General features: G+C 38.1%; 1 protein-coding gene across 3 annotated transcripts in view; it reads right to left on the bottom strand.

Moving 5' to 3' along the window:
• Positions 1 to 25,317, bottom strand: part of RASGEF1B (RasGEF domain family member 1B) — a 615,892-nt gene that overhangs the window by 45,676 nt on the left and 544,899 nt on the right. The gene's annotated exons all lie outside the window — the stretch shown is intronic.

The following is a 25,317-nucleotide window of genomic DNA, read 5'->3' on the forward strand; positions in this document are numbered from 1 at the left end:
CAAACAAAATGTAGAATTACAAGTCCTAGAAGTTCCACGGAGAGGAACCTGTTCCGTGAAACATGATTCCGGAGGCAAAGCAGGGAGGCTAGTCCTCAGTGAGGGCTGTGTTGTCATGGTAACCACATACTCCATCACGGGATATTTGATAACTATTTCAGAAAAAAAGTAAAAACCTCAGTACTTCACTTTGTACACATAAAAGGAGGCCAGAGGGAAGTAATGATGGAAACAAGGGAAGAGAGAGACCTATGGAAAGAAAAAAAATTACAGAATTAGGAGACTTACTGTATGTCTTGAGTAAGTGATACAGCTTTACCGAGTTCCGGTTTTCTCATATATAAAACAACACTATTCATACCTGTCCTATACTACTATAATTAAGATTACTGAGGGGGAGGAATCCTTTTCCCTCCTGCTCCATGGGCCCCTCCCCCTCTCCTTCCTGGGGTGGAGTCTCACTTTGACACTCACTTTGTCCGTTCTTAGGAGATTCCTCCTTCATTTTCTTCACTTATGCCTCCGTTTACTTTTCTTCCTCTTTATCATACTCCTTCCCTCCTTTCTGTAAATAGGACTCCCCTGATTCAGTAATTCACTCTAACCTAGCTAAGCCTTTGACTTAACCATAGCTTCTCTGCAGTTTAAATGAGAAGCCATAAGGCCAACGGAGTTTGGTGGGCCATCCAGGCAGAGTGAAACACAGAGGCTGGGTGGCCCTGCCTTGCTGTTGTGGTTGTGCTGGTTGGTTGATTTTTCAAGCTCAGTTTTGCCATCCTGGTTCTGTAGCAAATGAGCCATATGACATTGGGCCAGTCACTTACACTCTTGACATCACTGGTCCTGTAGCAAGAAATTAAGAGTTCCGGGGGATTGCTGGCAAGATGGCTGAATAGGAACAGCTGTGGTCTGCAGCTCCCAGCGAGATCGAGGCAGAAGACAGGTGATTTCTGCATTTCCAACTGAGGTACCCAGTTCATCTCATTGGGACTGGTTGGACAGTGGCTGCAGCCCACGGAGGGTGAGCCGAAGCATGGAGGGTGAGCCGAAGCACAGAGGGGCATCACCTCACCTAGGAAACGCAAGGAGTCAGGGAGTTTTCTCCTCTACCCAAGGGAAACCATGAGAGACTGAGCCTGAGGAACTCCAGCACAGATATTGTGCTTGTCCCCCAGTTTTCGCAACCCACAAACCAGGAGATTCCCTCCAGTGCCTACCCCACCAGGGCCTTGGGTTTCAAGCACAAAACTGGGCAGTTATTTGGGCAGACACTGAACTAGCTACAGGAGTTCTTTTTTTTCCATACCCCAGTGGCCCCTGGAATGCCAGTGAGACAGAACCGTTCACTCCCCCTGGAAAGGGGTGCTGAAGCCAGGTAGCCAGGTGGTCTGGCTCGGTGGGTCCCACCCCCATGGAGGCCAGCAAACTAAAATTCACTGGCTTGAAATTCTCACTGCCAGCACAGCAGCAGTCTGAGATCAACCCGGGACACTCGAGCTTGGTGTGGGGAGAGGCGTCTGCCATTGCTAAGGCTAGAGTAGGCAGTTTTATGCTCGTAGTGTAAACAAAGCTGCTGGGAAGTTCGAACTGGGCAGAACCCACTGCAGCTCAGTAAGGCTGCTGTGGCCAGACTGCCGGGTTTCCCTTCTCTGGGCAGGGCATCTCTGAAAAAAAGGCAGCAGCCCCAGTCATGGACGTATAGAGAAAACGCCCATCTCCCTGGGACAGAACACCTGGGGAAAGGGGCGGTTGGGGGCGCAGCGTCAGTAGACTTAAACGTCTGCCTGACAGCTCTGAAGAGCAGCGGACCTCCCAGCACAGCGTTCCAGCTCTGCTAAGGGTCAGACTGCTTCCTCAAGTGGGCCCCTGACCCCCATGTATCCTGACTGGGAGATACCTCCCAGTAGGGGCTGACAGACACCTCCTACAGGAGAGCTCTGGCTGGCATCTGGCAGGTGCCCCTCTGGGACAAAGCTTCCAGAGGAAAGATCAGGCAGCAATCTTTGCTGTTCTGCAGCCTCTGCTGGTGATACCCAAGCAAACAGGGTCGGGAGTGGACCTCCAGCAAACTCCAGCAGACCGACAGCAGAGGGGCATGTCAGAAGGAAAACTAAAAAACAGAAATAGCACGTCCACTGAAAGACCCCATCCGAACGTCACCAACATCAAGGACCAAAGGTAGGTATATCCACAAAGATTGGGAGAAACCAGCGCAAAAAGGCTGAAAATTCCAAAAACCAGAACACCTCTTTTCCTCCAAAGGATCACAACTCATCACCAGCAAGGGAACAAAACTGGACGGAGAATGAGTTTGACGAATGGACAGAAGTAAGCTTCAGAAGGTGGGTAATAACAAACTCCTCCAAGCTAAAGGAGCATCGTCTGACCCAATGCAAGGAAGCCAAGAACCTTGAGAAAAGGTTAGATGAATTGCTAACTGGAATAACCCGAGTAGAGAAAAACATAAACGATGTGACGGAGCTGAAAAACATAGCATGAGAACTTTGTGAAGCATACACAAGTATCAATAGCCAAATCCATCAAGTGGAAGAAAGGATATCAGAGACTGAAGGTCAACTTAATTAAATAGAGAGAAGACACAATTAGAGAAAAAAGAATAAAAAGGAATGAACAAAGCCTCCAAGAAACGTGGGACTATGTGAGAAGACCAAATCTACGTTTGACTGGTGTACCTGAAAGTGACAAGGAGAATGGAACCAAGTTGGAAAACACTATTCAGGATATTATCTAGGAGACTTGCCCAACCTAGCAAGATAGGCCAACACTCAAATTCAGGAAATACAGAGAACACCACAAAGATACTCCTCGAGAAGAGCAACCCCAAGACACATAATCAACAGATTCACCAAGGTTGAAATGAAAGAAAAAAATGTTAAGGGCAGCCAGAGAGAAAGTTGGGTTACCCACAAAGGGAAGCCCAGCAGACTAACAGCAGATCTCTGGAGAAACGCTACAAGCCAGAAGAGAGTGGGGACCAATATTCAACACTCATAAAGAAAAGAATTTTCAACCCAGAATTTCACATCCAGCCAAACTAAGCTTCACAAGCGAAGGAGAAATAAAATCCGCTACAGACAAGCAAATGCTGAGAGATTTTGTCACTACCAGGCCTACCTCACAAGAGCTCCTGAAGGAAGCACTAAATATGGAAAGGAACAACCAGTACCAGCCACTGCAAAAACATACCAAATTGTAAAGACCATCAACACTATGAAGAAACTGCATCAACTAACGGGCAAAACAACCAGCTAGCATCATAACGATAGGATCAAATTCACAAATAACAATATTAACCTTAAATGGTAAACAGGCTAAATTCCCTTATTAAAAGACACAGACTGGCAAATTGGAAAAAGAGTCAAGACCCATCAGGGTACTGTATTCAGGAGACCCATCTCACGTGCAAAGATACACATAGGCTCAAAATAAAGGGATGGAGGAATATTTACCAAGCAAATGGAAAACAAAACAAAAAGAAACAGTAGAAGTTGCAATCCTAGTCTCTCATAAAGCAGACTTCATACCAACAAAGATCAAAAGAGACAAAGAAGGACATAGCATAATGGTAAACGGATCAATGCAGGGAGATGAGCTAACTATCCTAAACATATATGCACCCAATATAGGAGCACCCAGATTCATAAAACAAGTTCTTACAGACCTACAAAGAGACTTAGACTCCCGCACAATAATAGTGGGAGACTTTAACACCCTACTGTCAATATTAGACAGATCAACGAAGGGTTTTTCATGTCTCTATCTTCTTCAGTTTTGCTCTGATCTTAGTTATTTCTTGTTTTCTGCTAGCTTTTGAATTTGTTTGCTCTTGCTTCTCTATTTCTTTTAATAGTGATGTTAGGGTGTCAATTTTAGATCTTTCCCACTTTCTCCTGTGGGCATTTAGTGCTATAAATTTCCCTCTAAACACTGCATTAGCTGTGTCCCAGAAATTCTGGTATGTTGTGTCTTTATTCTCCTTGGTTTCAAATAGCTTATTTATTTCTGCCGTAATTTTATTATTTACCCAGTAGTCATTCAGGAACAGGTTGTTCAGTTTCCATGTAGTTGTGTGGTTTTGAGTGAGTTTCTTAATCCTGAATTTTAATTTGATTGCACTGTGGTTTGAGAGACTATTATGATTTCCATTCTTTTGCATTTGCTGAGGAGTGTTTTACTTCCAATTATGTGGTCAATTCGAGAATAAGTGTGATGAGGTGCTGAGAAGAATGCATATTCTGTTGCTTTCGGGTGGAGAGTTCTGTAGAATCTATTAGGTCTGCTTGGTCCAAGCTGAGTTCAAGTCCTGAACGTCCTTGTTAATTTTCTGTCTTGTTGATCTTTCTAATATTGACAGTGGGGAAAATCCTCAATAAAATACTGGCAAACCAAATCCAGCAGCACATCAAAAAGCTTATCCACCACGATCAAGTTGGCTTCATACCTGGGATGCAAGGCTGGTTCAACATATGCAAATTAATAAACATAATCCATCATATAAATAGAACCAATGACAAAAACCAAATTATTATCTCAATAGATGCAGAAAAGGCCTTTGACAAAATTCAATACCCCTTCACGCTAAAAACTCTCAATAAACTAGGTATTGATGGAAGGTATCTCATAATAAAAGAGCTGTTTATGACAAACCCACACCCAGTATCATACTGAATGGGCAAAAACTGGAACATTCCCTTGGAAAACCGGCACAAGACAAGGATGCCCTCTCTCACCACTCTTATTCAACATAGTATTGGCAGTTCTGGCCAGGGCAATCAGGCAAGAGAAAGAAATAAAGGGTATTCAGATAGGAAGAGAGGAATCAAATTGTCTCTGTTCACAGATGACATGATTGTATATCTAGAAAACCCCATCATCTCAGCCCAAAATCTCTGTAAGCTGATAAGCAACTTCAGCAAAGTCTCAGGATACAAAATCAATGTGCAAAAATCACAAGCATTCTTATACACCAGTAACAGACAAACAGAGAGCCAAATCATGAGTGAACTCCCATTCACAATTGCTACTAAGAGGATAAAATACCTAGGAATACAACTTACAAGGGATGTAAAGGACCTCTTCAAGGAGAACTACAAACCACTGCTCAAGGAAATAAGAGAGGACACAAACAAATGGAAAAAATATTCCATGCTTATGGATAGGAAGAATCAGTATTGTGAAAATGGCCACACTGCCCAAATCAATTTATGGATTCAATACTATTCCCATCAAACTACCATTGACTTTCTTCACAGAATTGGAAAAACCTACTTTAATCTTCATATGGAACCAAAAAGAGCCCACATAGCCAAGACAATCCTGGGCAAGAAGAACAAAGCTGGAGGCATTACGCTACCTAACTTCAAACTATACTACAAGGCTACAGTAACCAAAACAGCATGGTACTGGTACCAAAACAGATATATAGACCAATGGAACAGAACGGAGGCCTCAGAAATAACCCTACACCTCTAACACCATCTGATCTTTGACAAATGTGACACAAACAAGCAATGGGGAAAAGATTTCCTATTTAATAAATGGTGTTGGGAAAACTGCCTAGTCATATGCAGAAAACTGAAACTGGACCCCTTCCTTACACCTTATACAAAAATCAACTCAAGATGCATCAAAGACTTAAACATAAGACCTACGACCATAAAAATCCTGGAAGAAAACCTGGGCAATACTGTTCGCGACATAGGCATGGACAAAGACTTCATGTCTAAAACACCAAAAGCAATGGCAACAAAAGCCAAATTGACAAATGGGATCTAATTAAACTAAAGAGCTTCTGCACAGCAAAAGAAACTGTCATCAGAGTGAACAGGAAACCTACAGAATGGGAGAAAAATTTTGCAATCTATCCATCTGACAAAGGGCTAATATCCAGAATCTACAAAGAACTTAAACAAATTTACAAGAAAAAAAAACAACCTCATCAAAAAGTGGGCAAAGAATATGAACAGACATGTCTCAAAAGAAGACATTTATGCAGCCAACAGACATATGAAAAAATGCTCATCATCACTGGTCATTAGAGAAATGCAAATCAAAACCACAATGAGATACCATCTCATGCCAGTTAGGAGGGCGATTATTAAAAAGTCAGGAAACAACAGATGCTGGAGAGGATGTGGAGAAATAGGAACACTTTTACACTGTTAGTGGGAGCATAAATTAGTTCAACCTTTGTGGAAGACAGTATGGCAATTCCTCAAGGATCTAATACTATTTGGCCCAGCAATCCCATTACTGGGTATATATCCAACAGATTATAAATCATTCTACTATAAAGACACATACATATATATGTGTATTGTGGCACCATTCACAATAGCAAAGACTTGGAGCCAACCCAAATGCCCGTCAATGTTAGACTGGATAAAGAAAATGTGGCACATATACACCATGGAATACTATGCAGCCATAAAGAAGGATGAGTTCTTGTCCTTTGCAAGGACATGGATAAAGCTGGAAACCATCATTCTCAGCAAACTAACACAGGAACAGAAAACCAAACACTGCATTTTCTCACTCATAAGTAGGAGTGAGAAACAATGAGAACTCATGGACATAGGGAGGGGAATATCACACACTGGGGCCTGTTGTGGGGTGGGGGGCTGGGGAGGGATACCATTAGGAGAAATACCTAATGTAGATGACCGGTTAATGTGTGCAGCAAACCACCATGGCACGTGTATACCTATGTAAGAAAACTGCACGTTCTGTACATGTAACCCAGAACTTGAAGTAAAATAATAAAGAAAAAGAAATTAAGAGTTAGAAAAAATTAGGATTTCTTAATGAGAATATCTGACATATCCTTTGTAATCTCTGGATATGCACACCAGACCAGAAGATTTTGGCCAGTTTTACTTTCTAAAGTATCCCCCAACCAAGAAGTTTGTTTATTTTAGATTCTTAAGATGTAAAATGGATACCATGATAATATTAATGCAATGCTTTCTAAACAGCATTCCCACCCCCTATTCTGGCAGATCTCTCTGGGTTCCTTCTAGCTTTCTACATGCCAAGTATTAAATAAGGAGACGGTTCTGGAGCCAGGTATCCTGAACCGTAATCCTATCTCTCTCACAGAGCCACCTATAAAGCCTTAGAAAAGGCACTGATGGACTCTGGAGCAGCTTACTCATCTGAAAAATAGCATTATAGTTAATTAAAGTAACTTTTTCATAGGATGTTGAGAAGACTGAAAGAGATCATACAGGAAATGAGTTTGAAATAATGTCCCTCAGAGAAGCCTTCCCTGACCTCCCTATTTAAAATTGCAGTCACCCTCGACTCCATGTAACCCTTCCCTGCTTTCTTGTTGTTGTTTCTTCCATAGGACGTATTGCCACTTAACATACTATATATTTTACTCATTATTGCTTCTCCCCTCTCACTAGAATATAAATTCCATAACAGCAGGGAATGTTGCTGTTGTCATTGTAGTTGTTGTTTTCCTGCTGTATTTCCAATGTCTAGAACAATGTCTGACATATAAGAAGCAGTTAGTAAATATATGTTGGTTGAATAAATGAATGAATGCTTAGCATGTAAGTACTCAATAACTAATTGCTGTTATTATCATGTCTGAATTGTTTTCTATCATGAAAAAAATTTCCTTTCTCTACTCCTCAGTTTCTTTCTGATCTTTTTACTCTATTGGCTCAACTCCTATCTGTAAATGTCAGTAAGCTCAATAATGCCAATCAAACTGATGCAAATCTGCTAAGTAGTATCTCACTCCAGTATTAAAAAACAGCCACCTGTATTTAAAGTTTCTGCTATATGGCAGGCTCTGTGCTAAGCATTACTTTTTTAGTTTCCAGTCCTCTTGCAGCTCAAATGCATAAAATTAGAGCAATCATCATGACGATCCATGTCCAGCCCTCTTTCTTTTATTTTAGTTCCTTTCATTCCCCATCTAAAATTCCAGTTTTTACCACACAGCATTTAGTGTGAACTTTTCAATCCACCTCTCATGAACAATGATGGTATTATCTTATGTGAGTACACATGAGTGTATTTACATAAATGTTATTGTGCAATCAGTCTCATTCTGTTTCTCATTTTCCCCGCAACTTAGACTTTTGATCATCTATCTGTGTTGATATATGTTTGTGTTGCTCACTCTGTTTATCCACTGTTGAGTGTTTCACCATATCTGCATAACTCTCTTAATAGCTCCCTGCTAGCAGGGAGCTATTTTTTATTCGTATTATCATCAATCCTCACCCAAACTCTGAGAGATAAGTACTATTATTTCCATTTCTGAGATGAAGAAATGAGGCTTGGGAAGGTAACTCACCGGCCAAGGACACTCAGCTGGAGAAGCCATGAATTAAACCTGTATATCTCTGTTTAATCCTCCTGCCTTCCCAGTTCATAAAATTCACTCAATGACTGTGGGACTTATGAAATAATGTTTAAAACTACTAGATATGTATATTTAAATTAAACTAGAAGCCAGTTTTTTTGCAAAGCAATGTTATTTGTCTCAAAGATACAAGTTTAGTTTTCTTCATAGACACGAGTTTAATACTATTATTTGTGGTTTATAGTTTCTTTAAAACACATGAAGCTTCCATGAAAATCTCACAATGCGTGTTTGTCTTCAGATGTTTAAAATGTATCATTTTAAAGAAGAATGAGGCACCAGAACACTAGATAGGATTAAAAAGGAAATGATTTAAGGGAATGGATTATGGCTTCAATGTACAAAAAACATTAAACATGTCTAAAGCAGAATGGTATCCTTTATCAGCATTAAATTCCCATTCTGTGCATCTTAAAGGGCCTTGTGAAATGGCCATGTAACTCCCCAAAACACTCCCACATTTTCTCTTTCATTTATATTCTCAATGTCACTCTGGACTATGGAGATGAGCAGAGTTCAAGGATATGTAATCTTAACCTCAGATTGTAAATGGAAGGAAAAAACGGGATTGATCACACCGCCTATCAACAGTCAATCTGGACCCCAGCCTAGGCCTTCTCGCTTTTGAAGCTAAAAACACAAACCTTTTTTTGATAAGTCTGATGTACATGGCCTCTCTTGTATGATGACAAAAGATTATGGGGTCTTAGGCCAATTAGACCAACCCAATTAGACCAACCCAGCTCCACACTTTAGAGCAAATCCCTTATTTTCCCCTTGCTATTTAAGTATGCTTTTCCTTGACTTCCCTTTCCTCATCCTCTGAGGGCCTACAGCAAAAAGAGAAGGAGTCTGCTTGGTGTGCTTTGGTTTCATGCTCTCTTCCTGCCATTAGCCTGAGTGAAAGGAAGGCTGTCCATGAGTCAGACTTTTTGTTTCTTTCTGAATAAGTTGGTCTTACAATGAATTAAGAACAGGTTTTTCTAAGTCAGATTCTGGTAGCCTTTAATGTTAAGTCTGATTATTTTACTAGAAGATCTTTTTGGTTTTGACTAATTGCCAATCTATGGCTAGCACATTGAGTAGGAAGGGACAAAGGAGAAAATGAGTAATAGAATAATAAAATTAATAGGAGACCATATTGGAACTTCAGAGTAATTTTATAAAGTGTGTGTATATGTTTAGCATCAACCTCTGTACATACATAGCCCTGAAATCTGATGGGATGAATGACCACAGCAGGACACAAAGACTTCAGTATTCAAGATCCTGAGTCCCTGTCTAGTGCCATCAATCCCTACATAGCTATAAAATGAATTCTGACACTTAGAAGGAATTTGTGTGATGAAACAAATGACTGGGTCAGCCTTCGAATGGTAAGTTCAATAATAATTTCCAACACTTGTTATAGTTTACAGTGTTCTTTCACATCCATTATCTCATTTAGGGAGAACATGGGGTCTGTGAGGGTCATTCAATTCTGACAGTGGTCATTATAGAAGACATATACTTTCCTCTTCTGGGATCACTAAAAATACTATAGATAGCCGTCCATTTAAACTTGCTAAGAAGATACTCCTAAACAGAAGAGAACTGGCTAAAAAAGATAACTTCAGGAGGTCTAGTGAACCTATCCGAGTGATTCTTCATCACTGTCACGTTTTATCTCCCAGATCCTAAAGTTGTAGGAAAGCATGTGACAACCGCATGGGAAATCCCACAACAGATAGTAGGTTTTCAAGTCTCCTAAGAAGATGTAAAAAAATACTCTATCTCCATTTATAGACAAGAACTGTTGAAAGGCAACTTTACTGTTTTTTCTTAGATAAGCATTATTATTTTACTCATTTGCCAGTACTTACTTACTCTTACAAAGTAATTATTTGCAACACCCTCAGAAAGAATATTGGTAATGAGAAGTAATATAACTTGGCCTGATCACAAGGTCATGAGACAGTCATCCTCTTCACTGATTATATAATACATAGTAACTTACCTTCCCTGTACTGACAAAGAAACATTTAATAATCTTTTTTTAATTTTTTTTTATTTTTGAGACGGAATCTCACTCTGTAGCCCAGGCTGGAGTGCAGTGGCACGATCTCCGCTCACTGCAAGCTCCACCTCCCGGGTTCACGCCATTCTCCTGCCTCAGCCTCCTGAGTAGCTGGGACTACAGGCGCCCGCCACCACGCCCGGCTAATTTTTTTTTTTTTTTGTATTTTTAGTAGAGACGGGGTTTCACCATGTTAGCCAGGATGGTCTCGATCTCCTGACCTCGTGATCCACCCGCCTTGGCCTCCCAAAGTGCCGGGATTACAAACGTGAGCCACCATGCCCGGCCAAGATTTAATAATCTTAAACATGCATCATTTTGATTAGACATTTTACTGTTTTGGGTAGAAATTCAAATATGTTTAACATAAATATATTTAGATAAATATTATTCATCAAAAAAGTCTTTATAGTAAATATACATATATTTCTCTATGTGTAATTTCTCTCTCTAGCAGTTTTTGGTTTCTTCTGAATGAGTTGGTCTTATAATGAATTAAGAACAGGTTTTCCTAAGTCAGATTCTTATAGCCTTTAATGTTAACTATGGTTATTTTGCTAGAAGATCCCCTTGGTTTAGACTAATCTTCTAGCACATTGAGTAGGAAGGGACAAGGGAGAAAATGAGTAATACAATAATAAAATTTTAGAGCTGGGGAAAGCATTAATGATCATCTCTTTTAATCTTTCCCTATCCCTGTGCCACCAACCAAGTCATTTTTGAACAAGGAAACTGAGTCTCGGAGAGATTAAATGATCTCTCCTAGGCCAACAAGATAATAGCAAAGTTATGCTAGTCAAAGAGCACAGATAATCCCAGGACTTCAAATCCTACATGATTTTACTTCCTAATAATTCCTGCAGGGTAGAGTTATAGAGCTACTTTGACATTATAGAAGTTTAATTTGTTTTCAAATATTGATGACAACTATTCTCTATTAAATATATCTTGATAAAATAAGTTCTCTAGATATTACATTTTATTATTTTTCTAAATGATGCTAATGCCATTTATTATCTTATTTAATATTCAAGGTAGTAAAATAGTAAGCTCTTCAGTGGCTTTATCATTAAAGTAACCACATTAAAGTAACTATTAATTACACTTCATAAAGTAAATTCAAGAAATTATGTCAATCAAAAAAGCTTGTCTAATTAGCATTTACTATTGTCACCAGGAAAACATGTACCTAAGATATTTTCTATTTTGTATAATAAAATAATTTTCACAAGACTATTAGAGCATTTCCCTGAAGTCTTCAGATGATCTCTAAATGATTCTGTGAAGTTTAAATTTGTAAAATATCTAAACATTCATTTTGACACACACATGATTTCAGTAATAAAGCCAGAATTTCTGTGCAATATATTTAGATATTGTTGTGGAAAAGCATAATGGTGAATCTATTTTCTACACAAAAATAAAAGGAAACATCATGTAATTTAATTGTATTTAACTAGACAGAGAGGGTGGCTATCTCTGGGAATAGGAATGGAACTTCAATTTACTTGTAGTAGTTGATTTTTTTCCTAAAGAACAACTTAAAGCTGATATGACAAAATGTTCATTATTATCATTTGTGCATCACAGGTAGATGGGTGTTTATACTTTTTTATTGTGTATGTTTCTTCAAAAAAAATTAAAGAATTTTATAATTAAAATTGGATATTTTCATGTACCTATACTACATAACCTTAAACTTCTATATTTAAAGCTTACATTTTAAGGCAATACATACTAATAATGTTATTGCTTTGCCTTTTTCCGCTCATTGATTAATCACATTTATAAAGTATAACTGTCAATCAATAGTCCAGAGAATTTTATTTGGCTTCACTGTACAAAATTATACCCTATGTGAGATAAAGTGTGTTAAAGAATGTTATGCATCTCACACAGCCTATCAAATTAGCCCCCTTTTGTTTTTTGATGTGATTGTGGGTGTCTCTTCTGAAACAGTGATGTACATTGTGACACATAGTTAACACACAAATGAGCTTTGATTCGTGACTGAAGCCTGCTTTAAAGTCAAATCTCCCACAGGCTAACACCATTAGCACGTGATTAATGTTTCCAGGGCCTGGAATTAACCAGTGATAATTTTAGAATCTACAATTATCCACGTAATTGTCTCCAATTAGCTGTCTCTGAAGAGTGGTCAAGAACTCAAGTGAAATGGAGGTTGAATGTAAGGATATGTCTTCTTATTAGAGGGATGATCCATTTACTTCAGGTCTGTCATGACAGTCAAGGAGTGTGTTTGGAGATGTATTTGGGAGAGGAGATGGGGTGGAAGAATATGACTGTGGCTTGAAGTGGAGTTTGGAAAGTATTGAAGAGATGAGGCATTTTCTGACCTAGACTATTGCTCAATAATTTAAAATAGATTATCTCCTAAGTATGTAAGGAAAGAAGGCTAAGAAAGACTAAGGCATGAATTTAACACCTCTCACAGCAAGAAATTCATAGCCAAAGGCAAAATAAAATCTCTTAGTCTGGATAAAATTCCATAGATAAACACAACATGTGTCTTTAGTCTGTTTGTTGTTTTTTTAAGAACTCACAACAAACTCTTGAATGCCCTGCCTTCTTAAGTTAAAAAGTCAAACACCAGCTGTTTACAAAAGGCAGTCATGAACCCAAATTTCTAAATTAAAAAATACTGAGGAGTTTTATTTTTCTCAAAAATAACTGAACTAAGACATACTTTTGAAAGCATCATTAAATAGATACAATTTTGGTTAGTCCTGTTCTTGCTCTTGCATTAAGGCTAATGGCAGATATATTGCCATCTTTTGATTCAGAACACAGCAACAACAACAAAATGAACATGAATTTTGTTCTGTGTTTTGCCACTGGTGAGAAAAAAATAAGCACATATCCTGCCAGAACAAACCCTTCAAAGCTTATCACAATGACAAACCTGAGGCACATCTCACTTGACAAGGTACCTAGTAGACTTCATACATGAATACAGGAGTTTTGGGATCCTTTTTAAATTCCTTTTTCCTTCCTTCCTTCCATCCTTGGTCTTTTAAGAACTGCAAACTACATAGTGGTAGAAATTTTTCACTTCAAATTTAACAGTAACAACCCATGCTTCAAGGAGGGAATATTTGAACCTGTTAAACAACTCTTTTAGGAAGAAACAACCAGTATACTGAAATGAGTCATTTGCACAAAGGCTAGCAGAACTCATTCCAGAGCAAACAGAAGGAGGGAGGAAATGCAAAACAGGACAACCTGTTGAGAGCAAACAGTGGAAGGGACTCATTGTCTCACCTGGGGAGCAAGAGCCCTTGGCGGATATTTCAAAGAGAAATTTCAGTGTAGGAACAAATACAGGAACCTGTCATACTGGCTTTGCTGTGGGAGAAGCTAACATTTCAGATTCTTGGTGTTCTCAACTGTAAAATGAAGGGATTAGGCTGGCTCCATGTGGATACCTTAGCAGCCAAGAGGCTTGCAGAGGTCCAGAAGTGACAGACTTGACTTAACCACACTGATATTAGGGATTACGGTCATATCTTTTCTCTGAAGCTCAATTTCTGCATTATGCTAATCTTTATGATGCCCAAAAGATCCCGTGGGGATCTGCTTTGACTTTTCCCTAAGGCTCCAGCCTGTACTAAAGGCAGTGGCTGCAGTTAAATGGATCATGGCATAGTAATACCTCCACTCTGGGTCTGATTTAAACAGACTTGAGATTCATCTTCAATGATGGAATTCTACTTCTGGAGTAATAATTTATCGGCAGGGGCATTGGTGGTTTGCTGCACCTATCAACCCATCATCTACATTAGGTACTTCTCCTAATGCTATCCCTTCCCTAGCCCCCCACCCCACGACAGGCCCTGGTGTGTGATGTTCCCCTCCCTGGGTCCATGTGTTCTCATTGTTCAACTCCCACTTATGAGCAAGAACATGCGATGTTTGGTTTTCTGTTCTTGTGTTAGTTTGCTGAGAATGATGGTTAACAGCTTCATCCATGTTCCTGCAAAGGACATGAACTCATCCTTTTTTATGGCTGCATAGTATTCCATGGTGTATATGTGCCACATTTTCTTTATCCAGTCTAACATTGACGGGCATTTGGGTTGGTTCCAAGTCTTTGCTATTGTGAACAGTGCTGCAATAAATATACATATGCATGTGTCTTTATAGTAGAATGATTTATAATCCTTTGGGTATATACCCAGTAATGGGATTGCTGGGTTAAATGTTATTTCTGGTGCTAGATCCTTGAGGAATTGCCACACTGTCTTCCACAATGGTTGAACTAATTTATACTCCCACCAACAGTGTAAAAACATTCCTATTTCTCCACATCCTCTCCAGCATCCGTGGTTTCCTGACTTTTTAATGATCATCCTTCTAACTGGCGTGAAATGGAATCTCACTGTGGTTTTGATTTGCATTTCTCTAAATGGTATTGGGAAAACTGGCTGGCCATATGCAGAAAACTGAAACTGGACCCCCTTCCTTACACCTTATATAAAAATTAACTCAAGATGGATTAAAGACTTAAGCATAAGACCTAAAACCATAAAAACCCTACAAGAAAACCTAGGCAATACAATTCAGGACATAGGCATGGGCAAAGGCTTCATGACTAAAACACCAAAAGCAATGGCAACAAAAGCCAAAATTGACAAATGGGATCTAATTAAACTAAAGAGCGTCTGCACAGCAAAAGAAATTATCATCAGAGTGAACAGAGAACCATAGAATAGGAGAAGAATTTTGCAATCTATGCATCTGACAAAGGGCTAATATCCAGAATCTACAAAGAACTTAAAACAAATTTACAAGAAAAAAACAAAAAACCCCATCAAAAAGTGGGTGAAAGATATGAACAGACACTTCTCAAAAGAAGGCATTTATGCAGCCAACAAACAAGAAAAAAAGCTCCTCATCACGGGTCATTAGAGAAATGCAAATCAAAGCCACAAAGTCATAGAATATAAATTATAATAGGATAATTAGATTAAAAAGTACATGCTAACAAAAATTTTGTCTAAACCCTAATGCCCACAACAATACATGATATCTAGTAGGTGCTCAATATCTATTGAATAAATAAATGAGACAAAATATGTTGCATTTTTAAGTCTTCTACCTATCTCCCCCAAACTCCCTTTCCAGAATTATTCCCTTTCTTTCTTCCTTTCTCTCTTCCTTTCCTTTTCTCTCTCCTTCCTTCCTTCCTTTGTCCTTTCTCTCTCCTTCCTTCCTTCCTTCCTTCCTTCCTTCCTTCCTTCCTTCCTTCCTTCCTTCCTTCCTTCCTCCCTCCCTCCCTCCCTCCCTCCCTCCCTCCCTCTCTTCCTTCCTTCCTTCCTTCCTTCCTTCCTTCCTTCCTTCCTTCCTTCCTTCCTTCCTTCCTTCCTTCCTTCCTTGTTGAGACAGGGTTTCACTCTGTTCACAAGACTGACCTCCCTGGGCTCAGGGGATCCTCTCACCTCAGCCTCCTGAGTATCTGGGACTACAGGCATGTGCCACCACACCCAGCTAATTTTTGTATTTTTTGGTATAGACAGGATTTGGCCATGTTACCCAGGCTGGTCTCAAGCTCCTGTGCTCACAGGATCTGCCTGCCTCGGCCTACAAAAGTGCTGGGACTACGGCCATGAGTCACCACACGTGACTTTATTTCCCTGTTTTTCAACTAACCTATCCATAAAGAAAATTGAGTTATAGACCCCATGGGCCATGGAACACCCATAAGTTTCAGGCTAGGGGTATTCTGGGCTAGTCTGTGCTTACTGGCTCAAAGAGAAATTTTGAAAGCCCTTTGCCTTGTTCTGTGCCCATTTATTGGCTCCTAAAGATGTTATGTGCCCTTCTCTGCTACCTAAGAAGAGATATATCTCACTGTTTTAAGCCTTCAGCCTCATGATGACCTGCCTCTAAAAGTGGGCTTTAGAGTGACTCATTTTAAAAAGACACAGAAGTGAGGTCTAACAAACTCATAATTTATATTAGGAAATATCTCACCCCCCCCAAGCCAGGTCCCCCTTATGGTTTTCTCATTTTTGATCATGTTATTTTTATTCTCCTGGCCACACAGGCTTGAAACTTCAGAGTCAGCTTGACCTCCTCTGTCAAGCTTCTTACCTACATCCAGCCAGTGGCTATATCCTCTTATTTCGTACCCTGAAAAGTCTCCCTACTTTCTTTTGCGATTTCTGGTCCCATTGCATTTGGAGATTAGAGAAACGACCACCTACTTGATTACCACATCCCACCACACACACAGACTCACATATAATATACTGCTCTACTAGACTACCACTGATATGGGCTATGTCAAGAACATGAATTGCTCATTTGCTCCCAAACTGACAGGGGTTTGCTATATTTAAGAAATCAAGATTCTTAACCAAACTTTCCAATCTTATCACTTATTTACACTTTCTTTTCTTTCTTTTTCTTTTTTCTTTTTTTTTGAGATGGTGTTTCGCTCCTGTTGCCCAGGCTGGAGTGCAATGGCGCAATCTCAGCTCGTTGTAACCTCCACCTCCTGGGTTCAAGTGATTCTCCTGCCTCAGCCTCCCAAGTAGCTGGGATTACAGGCATGTGCCACCATGCCTAGCTAATTGTTTTGTATTTAGTAGAGATGGGGTTTCACCATGTCGGCCAGGCTGGTCTTGAACTCCTGACCTCAGGTGATCTACCTGCCTTGGCCTCCCAAAGTGCTGGGATTACAGGTGTGAGCCACCATGCCTGGCCTCTCTTATTTACACTTCTATATACACAGCAACTCAATTGAGTGGGCTGAGTGTCTTTAGGGGAATAATAATCCTAAGTTTTCCCATGTCTATGACTTTCTTCATACTATTCCACTTACCTGGAATGAACTTGCATAGTCCCAAAATAGATTAGTAATAACTATTTCTGCCTACATTTTAGAAACCCTTTGAAAAATCCTAATTTTAAGTTCCTAGAGGGAAAATTTAATACCTGGCACAGCCTTAATAAAAAAATCATAATGACCATGATACTGATGGTTTAACACTAATAAACACGTAGTTTTGAACACTAGTTAAGTTCTGTTGTAGCTTTTAGGATTCAAAGCCACAACGCCCGATGCCAAGTTGATACTTAATGATTGCTTCAAGTGACTGGGGGATCCAGCATTGGCAATCACTTTGAACATCAGGGGTTTTTCCTGTGTAAGCAGGAATTATTTATAGCCATACAAATTAAATTTCAGGGAAGGTGGGGTGGGTAGGGAATGACTAACATTTACTGAGCACTGTATATACACACACACACACACACACTATATATATACATACACATATACATATGTTTATACATATACATATACATATGTTTATACATATACATATGTATATACATATACATATATACATACATATACATATATACATACATATACACATACACATATACATATACATACACACATATACACATACATATACATATACACATATACATATGTATATACATATACATATACACATATACATATGTATACACATATACATATGCATATACATATGTATATACATATGCATATACACATATACATATGCATACACATATACATATGCATATACATATGCATATACATATACATATGCATATACATGTGTACAACATACGTATGTGTATATACATATACATATGTACACATACATGTGTGTATGCACATATGTACACATACATATACACACACACACACATATATATATATGTGCGCCAGGGATTGTGGTAAGTACTTTCCACATATATTTATGTCATCTGCATAACAATCCCTATTCAGCACGTAGTATTATCTCTATCTTCACGGAAGAGAAACCTGAAGCTCAGAAAAAGTGTTTATAAATTGCTTAAGAACAAATACCTAATAAATTACAAAGCCAAGATTTGGACCCAGCTGGGCCTGATTCCAAAGATTATGTTCTTTGTATGACAAGGAGGACACAGTCTGTGGAGCAGACACATAAATAATTAGGTGAATTTGCATTGTAATAAGTGCTGTAACTGAAGTAAATCCAAAGCAAATGGGCTTTCCATTACCTCAGTGCTTATCTTACAGTTTAGGGTGGAGGCAAAGCTGCATAATGATCAAGATCACCCACAATGGAAACAGGAAGAACTTGGTTCAAATCCTAGCTCAGTGTGAACTTGAACAAGTGGTTCAATCATTCCGAGCTTCAGTTTTCTCATTCATAAGATTAAAATAATCAAGCTTATTTTAAAAATAAAATTAAATCATGCATATAATGTCATTAGCACATTATCTGGAACGTAGAACTCACTCAAGAAAGTGTAGTTAATTAAATATAATTATCATCACTATTTAGTAGCCTCTTTCATCTTTAATACCTCGGCCTTTTCCAAACTCCTTTAAAAAGTGTGACTATATTTGCTTATCTATATGTGTGATTTCATTTTGTGTTGTTGAAGAACCATTTGAAAATTGCAGACACCCATAAAAATACTTTAGTGTGAATCTTTTAAAAATAAGGACATTCTTGGCTGGGCACGGTGGCTCACGCCTATAATCCCAGCACTTTGGGAGGCTGAGGCGGGTGGATCATGAGGTCAGGAATTTGAGACCAGACTGGCCAACATGGTGAAACCCCATGTCTACTAAAAATACAAAAGTTAGCTGGGTGTGGTGGCGGGCACCTGTAATCCCAGCTATTCGGAAGGCTGGGGCAGGAGAATTGCTTGAACCCAGGAGGCGGAGGTTGCAGTGAGCCAAGATTGTGCCACTGCACTCCAGCCTGGTTGACAGAGTAAGACTCCACCTTGAAAAAAATAAATAAATAAGGACATTATTGTGCATAGATAATGATATAATTGTCACCTAAAGAAAAGCAACAATATCCCCTAATATCCCTAATATGATCTAATTTCTAGCACATATTTAAATTTCCTAAATTGTCCCCAAGGACATTTTGAACCAGGATATACTCAAGGTTCATGTGTTATATTTGGTTGGTGTTTCTTCATTCTCTTTTAATTTTTGATCAGTTCTTACCTCACTTCCAACCTTTTCTTGCTTTTCTTGACATTGTCTTTTTTGAAGAAGCCAGGCCATGTGGCTTAGTACCAGTTTCTGAACTTGTTTGATATTTTTCCTCAAAGTGTCATTTAACTTGTTCTTCTATCCTCTATGTTATTTATAGGATGGAATGCAGGTCTTTTGCCTCTATTGCTTTTAAGTGAAACATTGTGGCAAGAATGTTTCCAAGTCAATGCTACGTAGTTCATATTACTTCACATCAAAATTTCCATGACCACTTCCTCTTCAAAATATTGTGTGGTTTCCTAGCTATCTCTGAGGTCTAGCTAGACTAGTGGTTTCAACTCTGGCTTCACTTAGAAATCATTGGGGAGTTTTAAAAAAAAATTTGGTCCTGAGTTATACCCCTAGAAATTCTTGACTTGGACAAAGGGATTGGTAATTTTGTAAAGCTCCCCAGGTGATTTTCATGTGTGAACTGGGGTAAAAAGAAACTGGTTTAGAATATAAGTGCTGAATGGCAAGGGGTACACCTTTCTTATTTACTACTACATATTCTCAGAGCTGAGCAGATGGCCTGGCTCATAATCACTACTCAATATTACATGCTGAATTAATTATTAATTAATTAACATTCAGCATACAGGCAACCTCATCTTCTTCCTTTCATACTCTGACTTTTCTTTTTTTTTACTACATGGCATACTATGAAGCCAACAGGTTAATTTTATAGCATCTTTAGAGAAATCACAACAGGCCACTACTTTGCAAATTTCTGAAAACTACATATCAATGGGAAAAGAATCATTTTCAAACTTCTGAGAAAGGAAAAATGAACAAACAATCATTTAGCTATAGTGTTACATTAGTTATGCTGCAGACAATTCACTCTCTGTTTTTCTTTTCACATTACCAGTTCTTCCAGTTCTTATTTTAATGACTGGTAGAATGATTCCAAAATTACTTAAGGTGAAAGAAAGATCAGGAATTTGTCTTAGTTGTAACTGTTGTTTTAAAGATACTGAGCAAATTTTAACCATGTGGAGGAATGCTATTGAAAGAGAAGGATTTGGGGTATAGTTATGCTTCTATTTGTTTGAATTCGACTTTGGCCAAATCCTAAGAACAGAATGAAAAATGGTGTATGATTCATATGTGATTGCTACAATTCTACACCTGTAGCTTCAAATAAAAAGGAGTCAAGAAAAAAAGTCAAAAAAAAAAAAAGTCAAAAAAAAAAGTCAAAAAAAAAAAGTCAAAAAAAAAAAAAAAGAGAACCATAGCAAATTTAGGAAATGATGAATATACACTTATTTACTGTAATGTTACTATGTGAAAATCGTTAATAATCCAATAGAAAATCAGAAAAAGACACAAACATACAGTTTGTATCTGAAAAGGCTTTTATACTGATAAAAAAATGGTCACTCTCACTCATAATAGCAAAATTATAAATTAAAACTAATTCTGAGATCTTTTCCTCTAACTCGTAAGAAAATCTACCGTAGTGGAGGAATACAAATGCATATGTTTTCATCAAATAATACCAACTAAAGAAAATTATCGTATAGATACCTTCCACTCATTATGTGAAATAACACATAAAGAACATTACTCATTCCATTGTGAGAAAAGATTAGAAGCAACTAAATATCCATCATTAGTGAATTGGATTAATAAATTGTATTTATTCAATAAATAAAATGTAATAACAGAATCAAACACTCCGCAGTATAATAGGAAACCACAGGGACACTACGTATTGATATGGAATGCTGATATATTGTTTAGTGAAAAAATATATAGAATCATCATGTAGAGTATCTTACAATATATCTAAAAGGAGGAGACCAGGTATGATGATTCACATCTGTAATCCCAACATTTTGGGAGGCTGAAGCAGGAGGATCACTTGAGACCAGGAGTTAGAGAACAGCCTGGGCAACATAGTGAGAAAAAAATGCTTTAAAAAATTAACTAGATGTGGTGGTGCATGCTTGTAGTCCCAGCTACTCAGGAGGCTAAGGTGGGAGAATCACTTGAGCCCAGGTCTTACTCTGGGAGGCAGAACAAGACACTGTTTTTGTTTTTTTGTTTGTTTCTTTGTTTTTTAAAAGGAAACAAGAAGGAATATATATTTGTACTATAATATTTTATACATGAAAAATTGGGCGTCAGATAAATAAGGAACTGGTAAGTAGTTAGCTATTTAGGGGAGGGGATGGGAACTTGGTGGGTGTAAGACAGTGGGTGGGAGAAAGAGGAAGGAAACTTTTCACAAGACACTTTGTCATATTTTATTGTGTTTGAACTGCATAAATATAGCACATATTCAAAAATCTAAAGATTTTGGAAAATCCCTATCAAAACTCCTGAGAAATGTACATTTTTGAGTAGAAAGTATCCCAGACAGTCTTATATCCCTTATTCTTGTTGTGGAGTTTCAGAATCAATTCTATTACTTACCAGTTTCGCTGAAAATGAAACTGAAACTCTCCTTACTTCTCATATACTCAGTTCTAAAAATGGACTCAGGGAAAAACTCAGAAAAAAAACCTTCTCATGATAATTTCCAATGTTGATTTTTGTTGCTCTACAGAATTCCAAAGTTTTAGATTACACTTAAACATGCACTATTTAAAGTTCAAACAGACCACTGTTGAAAGATATCCAAACCAAGGCATGTGCTTATGTAACACTGAAGTAATGGTATCAAAGTAAAATTAATCTTTTTCTCCCATCAAGCTCTCCACGGAATCCAAGAGAGGGGAATGCTGTCTCACACAATAATAGAGAAAATTTCATCTAAGAAAAGAAGGAATTATTTTTCCACAGGCAAATCAATAAGAGAAAAAGTAACTGTGGTTTACTCATTTACCTCTTAGCATCTACTGCTTTGGGTTATTGTTTATCTTTGTGCACGTATTCTATTACAAAAAAGTATGGGACTGTTATCATTAGCACTTTGTCCAATGCAATGCATACAATAGATGCACCATAAAAGCCTGACCTAGCACGGTAAAATATATGGGTTCTAGGGTCTCTGTGACCTTGCCAAATCAAACATTCTTTCTGTGGCTTAGCTCTCAATTTCTTTATCTGGAGGTGTAGTGCCTAACTTGGAGTACCTCACAATGTTGATATAGTGGCCAAATAACACAATAAATATAAAAGACTTTGGAAAGTATAAATGAAAGTAGTACTACTGTTACTGCAATTATGACACAGATATAAACAGATAGGGCAGAGGGGGAAAAAAGTTGATTCCAGAACACGCTTCATGGAGTCTCACTCCTATAGAAGAGCAAAAGGAAACCTAGGTAGGTTAAGTAACTTGCTGAAAATCAAGTAGCCAGTCAGAAGTAGAAGTGAAGACAAATTCTCATTCACATGTTTTGACTGAATGACTCATTTTTCTACTACTTTACTTCTATTACTTGGCCTTGAGAGCTCATGGAAAATGTGAAGGAGAGGCATCACCTGGTTACTCCAGTCATAGGAAGGCTGGAGAAACATTAAAGAAGTGTTCAGAGAAAGCACAAAAGGATAGAAGAGAGGTGATCAAGTCCTGGTTGCGATGGTTATAAGTAGAAGTATAAGGGTGGAGGGATGTTACGGAAAACTTTTACTAAGCATTTCTGACCTACCAAGGTCTTTATGGCTTTATCTCATGTAACCATCAAAACAATCTAGTCAATGTAATCTCCATTTTCTGATTGTGGAAGTGAGACAAGAAGCAGCTACTAGGTAGCTGAGCTGTGATGGATCTGGCACTGCGTAACTCTGTTCAGGCCTTCCAATTGCTATTCCTCATTCCACAATTACTGATAAAGATTGTAGAGGATGTCGGCCCAGTGGGAGAGTATTAGAGACTTTTTTAAGGGAATATATGCTCAAAACTTACACATCATGTATCGTCACTAAATATTTCCTTTCTAAATTTGTAGAGTAAAATATTAGTAAAAATCTCAAGATGGATTCACGTTGGGTGTTTTCTTCTTGAAAGATAAAAGACCTTTTTTAAGATTAACATTTTTAGGATCCTCCAACCAGAAGGACCAGAACAGGTGGTTTGAGTCAGTGAATAAGTGCTATCACCTAGGGTTCTTTAAATGAAATTAGCCTGGGATATTTTATTTCTCTATATCAAGTAAGTAACTGAGTAATAATAATATCCAACTCATACACAGAACATTCTAAGTACCACGTGCTATTCTGAGAAGTTGCACATTCATTTAACCCTCATAACTGCACGAGGTGAGTTCTCTTATTTTTATTATTCTGCAAATGAAGAAACTGAGACACAGGGAGGTTAAGGAACACGTCCAAGATCAAACAGCTAAAAAGTAGTGGAGCTCGGATTCAAACGCAGGTAGCTTGTTTAGCACTACTCAGTGTTGCACATTGTGTATCACTTTGTATATTTCCTCACCTAGGATTTAATTTAAAAAGCGATTTTTCTGTCTAAAGTAAAGCTTTCAAATTCTGAAGTTAGACAGACAAGGGTTCACTTATTAATTAAGTCATTCTAATATTGATTCATTCAGTATATATTATAATCCTACTACATAACAGGCTAAGTAATAGCAAAAGTAGACATAGTTTCTGCTGTCTTAAAATTTAAAGTCTAACAAGGAAATACACTTAAATCAAATAATTGCAAATAAAATAAAATTACAAACATAAGAAAAATGAAGGAAAGATTCAAAATGTTATGATAAGATTAAAAAAAAAACACGTAAGAGGTATATGTCCTAGTTAAGGGTGGTGGTTCTGAGGAAATGACCTTTGAACTAGAATTACTAATTTAGGGTTCTTTGTTTTGTTTTTGTTTTATATTTTTGTTTTGAGACAGGGTCTTGCTCAGTAGCCCAGGCTGAAGTGCAGTGGTACAATCGTGGCTCACTGCAACCTCTGCCTCCTGGGTTCAAGTGATTCTTATGCCTCAGCCTCCTGAGTAGCTGGGATTACAGGCACTTACCATCACACCCAGCTAATTTTTGTAGTTTTTAGTAGAGATGGGGTTTCACAATGTTGGCCAGGCTGGTCTTGAACTCCTGGCCTCAGGTGATCTGCCCACCTCAGCCTCCCAAAGTGCTGGGATTACAGGTGTGGGCCACCACTCCCGGCCTTAAGGTTCTTGAGTTAACATTACTAAACTTTAATATCCACCTAGGAAATAAGGGTAATGGATTGTCCTAAAGTCTTAGTAACATAATAAATGCAAAGAGGTTATCCCAGCACTTTGTAAGTACTTAATAAATGACAGTCATTGGCTTTGTGATATTATTTTTCTCTTTGCCTCTTGACAGGTATCCCATTAGAGAACAGGAAACAAGAAATATGAAAATTGAGCATGATAGCCATCATAACATTAGAAAGGATGGGGGCAGGAAGAAAATATTTTTAAAATACTATGGATTTTAATTTGTAAAAAATAGAGTGATTCCAATGGATTTTAAATTTTTAATAGAGTTAGTAAAATAAGCAGTAACCGAGTGGGAAAATAAATGCACATGGGAAATTTAATTATTCGTTAATGTTTTTCTGGCATTTCCAGAATTTTGCCATGATATTGATTGTGTCTACAGAGTGCATGTTTTTCTGTGTTTTTAAGTATATCATTCAGTGTTATTCCTGGATTGACTGATTAATATGCTCTGACTTTTACCCACAGCTTAATATTCCAGCACATAGGAGAAAAGGTTAGGTCGTCTGTAGTTGGTGTAAAGGCCAGTGGAGGTGGGCATTGAGAAGCTATAGCTCTAAGTAAGAAAGATATTTCAGAGCTAATATGTGGATGGTAGAGAGTTTCCAACCTGATTGTTTTCTGCTTCAGCTTAGCGAGAACAA

This window comes from Macaca thibetana, chromosome 5 (assembly GCF_024542745.1).
Source record: "Macaca thibetana thibetana isolate TM-01 chromosome 5, ASM2454274v1, whole genome shotgun sequence".
NCBI lineage: Eukaryota > Metazoa > Chordata > Mammalia > Primates > Cercopithecidae > Macaca > Macaca thibetana.